This window comes from Anoplopoma fimbria, chromosome 17 (genome assembly GCF_027596085.1).
Source record: "Anoplopoma fimbria isolate UVic2021 breed Golden Eagle Sablefish chromosome 17, Afim_UVic_2022, whole genome shotgun sequence".
In the NCBI taxonomy this organism is placed as follows: domain Eukaryota; kingdom Metazoa; phylum Chordata; class Actinopteri; order Perciformes; family Anoplopomatidae; genus Anoplopoma; species Anoplopoma fimbria.
In genome coordinates this window covers 28,845,759-28,854,593 of record NC_072465.1, presented here as the reverse complement: position 1 = coordinate 28,854,593, position 8,835 = coordinate 28,845,759, and the positions used below count along the sequence as shown (strand labels likewise).

The window sequence follows — 8,835 nt, the reverse complement described above, 5'->3', positions numbered from 1 at the left end:
GTTATTCTACATTTGTGAAATTAGTTTACAAATACAGTGTGTGAACATGTTTCCCAACAGTTGACAATATCTGGTTTAAGGATTTTGTTTTCTTGAGTGGTTCTGGTAAATGATCTGACAGCCAATATTATGCAAGTCATTAGATAATTACTACTTATGTGTTGTCATTGTTCGCACATGACAACACATATCTCTGCTGTTTGGTATGAGGTAGCAAATACACATGCTCATGAAAATGAGCCAACAAATACACATGCTCATCAAACGTGCAACACACCCACAGATGAAAATGTAGGTCACTATTTCCTTGTCACAAGCGTATAAATTGCTGCACTTGCAGTCAGTGAAGGCAGTCTCCTCACAGGTTAGACACTGACACATCATACACAATGTGGACCTTCATCGTGGTTTTCGTCCTTCTAGCAGGTAAGAACATTGAACTCTTATTTATAATTCACTCTAAATGATGTGAGTATGAAGTGCTGAGAGAGGAGATGATATTTGTAGTTGTTGACGTTCTCAAAATATAGACTGTTTGTATTATGTTGCTGATGTTGATCATTAATCAATTTAACCACTTGTTGTTTGCAGCTGGACTCAGAGCACAGGACTATGACAACAGTTTGAGAGGCATTTTGCGTCATGCTTGTCCAGACAATCAAGTCGTGTCTCAGATTAAGAGGTAAACTTGCACAAAAATATAAAAGCAAATATACAATTTCTGATTCAGGAGAGTAATCATTCTGAATATTCAACCATGTATTATTTACTATCTAACCTTTAGACTGTATATTTCACCGCTACTTCTGAACCTTCCATTAAATGGTTTTGATTCATGTCAAAGCTCCTACAGTTCCACTGAGCAAGATCGCCAATGGAAGATTGAGTGCAAGGCTTTCAACAATACCTCAGACTGCTCCTGGTCCAGTTACCAGGACGCATCTGAGAAAGAACTCAGCTACAATTGCCCGGCCAATCATGTGGTTGCCGGTGTCTACAGCGATTACAACAGCCAGCAAGGAGGAAGAAGGTTGGTGGCTTATTGGAATAATGCAACAAAAATGCAATATTAACACTATTGAATGGTAAATGAATTTGTGAAAAAGTATTTGAATTATGTGAAAGCAAAGTTATACTTACAACTGAGATGTTTAGTTTTAAAACATATCCGTAACAGTTTGTTCTACTTGTAAATTCATCAATAAATCAAACAAAGTCACTAAAATACAGCAGGTTAATATAACAAAAGCACTTCAAGGAGGACTGATGCTTTTATCAATGGGAATTTTTCCCTTCTCTTTAGAGTCATATAATAGTACACTCAATGGCCTAAATATCTAATTCAAAATGTAAAATGGTTTGCTTGATCTGATCTTGTTTCAGATGGAAATTCCTCTGCTGCTCTTTTCTCCAAACTTGATCACATTTGAATGTCGGAAAACCCCAATGGTCAACTACTTGAGCGAAGACTTCAACTGGCAACTGCCTGCAGGCCACTTCCTCACAGGAGTCCAGACCCACTTCAGGAATGATACCAATAGGTAAATATACTGACCCCAGAAAGTTATATGACCTCATTTCTACTTCCAACAGTTATTAATGTTGGTCGTTTTTAGACAGTGAATTCAATTGATTCTGCACTGCTTGGCTTGTATTGAATAAACAAATTCTAATGATTGTTTTTTTTATTGACAGAGACCATCGCTGGAGTTTCAATTATTGCAAAGGAAAACACAAGGTAATTAGGTTCATTGTACCCATTGCATGTGATTGCCATGTAATATACATATATATAAAAGTACGATTAGCATTGTTTCTCAGATCAATTGAACTTCTTTTTTATTCCCTTTTAGATACCCAGACAGTCAATTCACAAATCCTTACGGCAAACAAACCTATATCAGACCATTTGATCGAAGGAGATGTTTTTGTCTCAAACGCAAGGAATGCAAGAATCTGCGATAACTGCAAATGGCCAAAGTTAAGTCAGACAGTTAAAGTGCCATATGTCATAAGTGATTCCTTTACCAGCCATGAAAAGCTCAAGATTGAGAACGCAATCAGTGCCTTCCACATGAGCACCTGCATCCGGTTTGTTGCTCGTACTTCCCAGATCGACTACATCAGCATTGTGAAACAAAATGGATGTTGGTCCTGGGTCGGGCGAACTGGAAGGTCGCAACAATTATCTCTGGATACAGGATGCATTCACAATGGCATCATTCAGCATGAGCTCATTCACGTACTTGGCTTCTGGCATGAGCAAAGTAGAAGTGACAGGACGCTTTCGTCAGGATCAACTATGAAAACGTCCTGGAAGGACAAGAAAGTAACTTTGGCCAACTGGAGACAAACAACCTCAACGTTCCATATGACTATACGTCCGTAATGCATTATGCACCGAAAGACTTCTCCAAGAATGCAGGAGATACCGTATTCCTCGACCCTCGGCACAAATAGGCCAGAGTGAAGGCATGTCAGAGAATGACATTCTGAAGATCAACAGGCTCTATGTCTGCAGTAAGTGTTCAAATAAAGCAGTTATATTAATAGGGAATATTCAGTTTAGTACAGAATGTTTTCTTTCATTGTGGGAGTCATAACCAAGTTGGCTAAATGTAACTTTTCCAGTCTGTTATATCTTTTCCTGTTTACAGCCTTGCCTGTAACTCAGCCAGTAAACTTAACTTTCTCTTACAGCGGATTTCCTCCATGCATACGGCGAGTGGGACAATACTTTGGACAACGATTTCAGTCGCATTTGTCCTTCTGGCCAAGCTGTGTCTGGCATCACAAGGTGGGCAGTACAAATTAATCTTTGAGTTAAATGCAAGCGTTGGGTTAAAAATTGCCCTTACTAAACAGAGTTAAAGTAGCCAAGGACTTTTTGTTGTTTAGGGTTTGATGGGCAAAGGCTAACAAATGCCTATAAAGTCTTATGTTTTTAATTTCCATCATTAAAATATTTAATGTGATAAATAATCATCTTGGTCTGTTCTATGGAAACAGATGAACATAAACACATATTTATCCATAACTTTATCCGTATTTTGGTACAAATACAACAGTAGTTTAACTAAAGTGCTGTTTTCTTCCACAATAGTCTCTACAATGACGACCAAAAAGATCGACTTTGGGAGATTTCGTGCAAAGCCTTCAAGGTTACCAGAACATGCAAGTGGTCAAATGCTGTGAACCGTTATTGGGAACCAATGGACTTCCAATGTGGACACAATGAAGTGATCGCAGGGGTCTACAGTGATCGCAGCAGCCTCTACAAGGACAGACAGTGAGTCATTTATCTTTGCATTAATTACAAAAAAGACGATCAACTTTTAATTTTTACAAAAACCAAAATTGGGGTATAATGAACCTGTATGCACGTTGAGTAAAACAAGCGAGTTGTATTCTACATTAACACATTTTATAACTATTGTTTATGAACACATTTCTCTTATATTTCAGATGGAGGTTTTACTGCTGTAGTACCCTGGTTTTACCACATCCAACTGCCAAACAGCGACAGACATCAACTACTATAAGGAGTACTTCAGCTGGACAGTCGCCAGTGATCACTTCCTGACAGGAGTGAAAAGCTCTTTTGATGATAACAGTCGGTGAGTTCATCTGTAACAGTTTATCACAGGCATACATCCACATCCCACTAACTGTGACTCTTAGATGCCAAAGTTATCAAAGAAATAACCATTTTGTAAAGTCTCTAAAATGTTATTGTTTCTCGTTGACAGTGACCGAAGGTGGAGTTTGACATACTGCCAGGGGAACAGTCAGTGAAGCTACCATGAATGAGAAGATCCCGGACAATTTGACTAATGTCATATAATTAATTGTTGATCTAGATTAGATCATTAGGTCATTCTCTTAGGTGAAACATGCTTTTGTGATGAAGGATCGCATTCAAACCAGACTTGACTTGAATACTTTGATAGCTCCAAAGTTTTTTATGTATATATTTGTAAATGTAGAACATTCATTTGTGGATTTCAATGCCTATTACTGTTATGCAATTGATGTACATAGATATCAGGACTTGGACAAAATACTGTATTTGCTGTATTGTGTTTTACTGTACTTACTTGTAAATAAAGTCAACATGAATTAAATATCTGGTTTCTGTGCCCTTAATCCCCTGGGTCAATTAACACACCACACGTTTTACCCATTACTTACTGGAGTCCTGGAAGGACCGGAAAGAAACTATTCAGGGAGAGAAAAGCCAAATATAAAGAGAGAACTCATGTTGATTTTATATGACCAGCCTAAATACCAATTCATGAAGCATGGATTGCTATTGCAAATGCCAATCTTTCAGAAAACCCTTTGGAACTATCTCTCTTATCTTTATTGCAGGAGGTTTACTGTACATTCCTACACCCTGTACTCCGTGCACACAACGCCCAGGTTTCTATAGCTGGGTGACATGATCATTTGAAGCCAGACTAGGAGTTGAAGCAAAAAGCAGAGGGGGACAACACACTTTGTCCAAAATAAAATGCTACTGCCCTTGCTGCAATATTGTCTGGCAAATCTGTTCGACCTCTTTTGAGGAGTCACGCAAGAAGTGCACATCCACATTAAAAGGGATGGCAATGTAATATGACTCTTACAAAACAGGAATTTTCTAACAAACACCAATCAATGTTTGAGAGCGTTTATACATCACCATTCTCAATCATTTTTAACTAAGTGTCAGGAGAGGAGCTTGCACTTATTTTTCTTCACATTTGAACCTGAAAAGAAACACTTGATAGCTTTTCTTGAATACCAACATAAATCCAATTATAGTGAAAAGAGGCAGAAAATGTTGTCCTCTACCAAGTCAGCATATAGTAGGTGTCTTACTTCTGCCAGGCTGAATCCCTTCATTTTAGAACCCAACAAACATTTTATTTGCAGAAAGACCTAATGAACTCTTGGCTTGAAGGTTAAACCAGTCCGAACGCTTAGCATCCATTGACTGTGTCAAAAATGTTAACGGTAATTTACACTTCTTTCTGATATTGATGATGCTTTTACCTCTTTTTATTCTAGCTTGTGTGCTTCTGAAGCTCGAGGTGACTAAGCTATTGTGGGGTTTTAAACATCTTTAAACATACCTTCTATTTCAGTTTTGCAGTCAGATTGTTTTTTTTAAGAGCTGTTTCGCCTCCGACATTATTCCCTGTTTATTGAACAATATTGAGGCTTCCTCTGATGTTCATTTTTACAGCTTTATCATTAAATGCAGAAAAATACTCAAGCTTAGTCAGTATGGGTGAACAACGTCATAACTCCCATCATGGTCAAAGAGACTTCTTATCATATTTCCCTTTATGCAGATGATATCTTGGTGTATTTCTCAGATATAGTTGTGTGCAGGCTCTCCTGGCGGGAAAACAGAAGAAACTAGGCATACGATAAGCAATGTTTGGGTTTGGCTAGCTGGCTATTTATCTATATCTGGTTCCTTTTGTTGTATCATTCCATCTTTTCAAGTCAGTTTTCATGCACCGACCAATCACAGCCTGGATGGGACGATAACTTAATAAAAAAAAAAAGGTTAATGTGCTTGAGTAAACTTTCTAAATGTTGAACTCATTGTTGTTGACAAGTCACTGGTGTTTTTAAGTTTCTAATTAAAATGAAGGAAGTAGAGACTAAATGCCAATGTAAACCAGTGGAGGAACAAAACATTTCAAAAAATATAAATGTTGGTTGTGTGTTTCTTGAACTGCTGTATTGTCAAATTGGGATGATTATTATACTGTAAGTATAGAGTACATTATATGGACATCGCTCAATCAATGCAGGGTTACTTGTGGTTCCTAGAGTATATAAAAGTAGGATGGGAGCCAGAGCCTTCAGTTATCAGGATGCTCCTCTTCGTGCATCCTGCTACGGCCCTGCTGACACCGACTGCTACCACCATTATTATTACTAGTCACATTACTATTACTATTACCTGTACCATTAAGCATTTTAGCTTTACTTCCACCCTGAAGCCCTTTTGCTTTCTCGCTCGGCAGGTTTCCATGAATCGTTGTGGTACCTGGACCGTAGTCGTGCCTCCTGCTGTGAGCCGACTGACACCCACTGCTACTTCCATTATTATTATTAATCACATTACTATCCCTATTTTCATGGCTATAATTCTACTGTAATAATTGCTGCTGTTATTATAAGTAGTCTTATTATATGAATCATTTATGTCATATACATTGAATGTGTTGTATCTCTGTTATGCTGTTCATTCTGTACACATGACATCTATTGCATTCTGTCCATCCTGGGAGAAGGATCCCTCCTCTGTCGTTCTCCCAGAGGTTTCTTCCTTTTTTCTCCCTGTTAAAGGGTTTTTTAGGGGAGTTGTTCCTGTGCCGATGTGAGGGAAGGACAGAGGATGTCGCATGTGCACAGATTGTAAAGCCCTCTGAGGCAAATTTGTAATTTGTGATTTTGGGCTATACAAAATAAACTGAATTGAATTGAATTGAATTATTATACTGTAAGTATAGAGTAAATTATATGGACATCTATAATAAATATTAGACTACTGTATACTACATGATTTGATTATCTATTTGGTTATAACAGAAGTTGGCTGTTTGCAGAAAACCGGAGAATCCTCCATGATTGCCTCACTCTGCTGACTTTGTGCCTCTAAAACAACATCAGAGTGAGACGATACGAGTTTTAACATCAAGACCCTGAAAGGATGCGACCTCATTGACATCCATGTTTTGCTATCTTCGCCAGTAGTTCAGTAGTTCGACATACATTGGTCTGCTGTTATTTAATAACTCATGTTGCATGAGAATCCCTTGGCTTTGCTCCTCTTGTTTATCCATAAAGGTATGCTGACTATGACTGTGACCTAATTATTGCAGAAAACCAGTTTGAGCCCAGATGTCAGAAAGATATATTTATCATATACCAGTAAGCCACCCACCTAATTACAACAACACATTCCTCACTGAATGACTTTCCACTAATGATGAATCACATTCCACAACACAGGCAGTGACTTCTCATTGTTGCAAAGCTATTATGTACCATCTTAAGTTTTGCATGGTTTTCACTTGACTGCCTGTAAATGATGGCTATGAATTGCTGAGAGCAGTGATTTAAACTGGACACGATCCAACTGACCCACATACAGGTGGAATATTAATAATAAAACAGTTGATTGTAATCCAGCACGACATCTGGCATCAAGGTAGCAATGTCGAAATGTCAGACTTTTTGTCCACACCTACTGATTGTTTGGCGACCTCAGGAAGATTCTCAGTTCAAGTTTCCCAAGCCCTAGACTTTTCCCTCTTTTATACTTTGAATCACAGTGGGACTTTTTGAGGCTTTTTGTCATTAATCAGAAATAGACAATAGAATTAAACCTGACAAAGTTACTAAACTTGTTAGGTAAATCTTTTGTTGCCAACCTTATCTTTCTACATTCAGTGTACAGTTGTGGGTCGACCACAAAGTCTCAAGAACATCGTTGTTTTGCTTCATTTATTCAAAGAAAACATTTCTACAAACTCATCTAAATGAACGAATGAATGTACAACATCAAAGATTGATTATTGGGAATCACTTTGCTGCTGCTGTCTTAGCAGACTGGACTGGTGAACTGCCAAACAACATGTCACATACTTTTAAAATAAACCCCACTTTTTACTATTTTATTTGGAGCAACTATTTTTTAAACTCAGATATTAATGTTTAAAACCGTATAAAGAGTAATTAGAGGATAATATTTCCCCCTGAAAATAGCAGGTATCTCACATTGCCAGAACATATTACTGATTTAAAACACAAGTAAAAAATAACAATCACACCCAGAATGACACTTACTTGTTGCAGTGTAGACATTAATAGTAGTTACAAACAAAGTATCATTAACTGCCTCACCTGAGTGTTTACTTGTATAGATATGAACAAATCCAGCAGCACGTTCATGGATTCATCATCATCAACTCCCAAGTGCTTTAGTCCGCCTGTGTTATTATGGATTTTGGAGTTGAATGCAGTTTCACATCAAATTCTCAACCAGGAGCAGCATATTAAGTGATTTAAAGGTGTAGCAATGAGTGTAACACATTGAGCTCATGGATCAATGACGGAGATGTGGCTTCACCTCATCTTCCTCGCCTGAACATTTTATATACATAGACTTTATTGCTGTCTTTTCATCTGATTTCTTTCTTTCTATTTTTCACCATGTTAAATCACTGATGGTATATGTTCATAACTCTATATGTACCCAAGCATGGGCTCTTTCCCTGTAACTTGTATATTACCCTCTATCTGTCATCAGGGCAGAAAAAGCAAAGTTATTCTACATTTGTGAAATTAGTTTACAAATACAGTGTGTGAACATGTTTCCCAACAGTTGACAATATCTGGTTTAAGGATTTTGTTTTCTTGAGTGGTTCTGGTAAATGATCTGACAGCCAATATTATGCAAGTCATTAGATAATTACTACTTATGTGTTGTCATTGTTCACACATGACAACACATATCTCTGCTGTTTGGTATGAGGTAGCAAATACACATGCTCATGAAAATGAGCCAACAAATACACATGCTCATCAAACGTGCAACACACCCACAGATGAAAATGTAGGTCACTGTTTCCTTGTCACAAGCGTATAAATTGCTGCACTTGCAGTCAGTGAAGGCAGTCTCCTCACAGGTTAGACACTGACACATCATACACAATGTGGACCTTCATCGTGGTTTTCGTCCTTCTAGCAGGTGAGAACATTGACCTCTTATTTGTAATTCACTCTAAATGATGTGAGTATGAAGTGCTGAGAGAGGAGATGATATTT

At 37.8% G+C, this 8,835-nt stretch overlaps 1 pseudogene; it reads left to right on the top strand.

Moving 5' to 3' along the window:
• The first annotated feature begins 389 nt into the window (after positions 1 to 389).
• On the top strand, positions 390 to 3,293 carry LOC129105178 (hatching enzyme 1.2-like; annotated as a pseudogene).
• Positions 3,294 to 8,835: the final 5,542 nt, after the last annotated feature.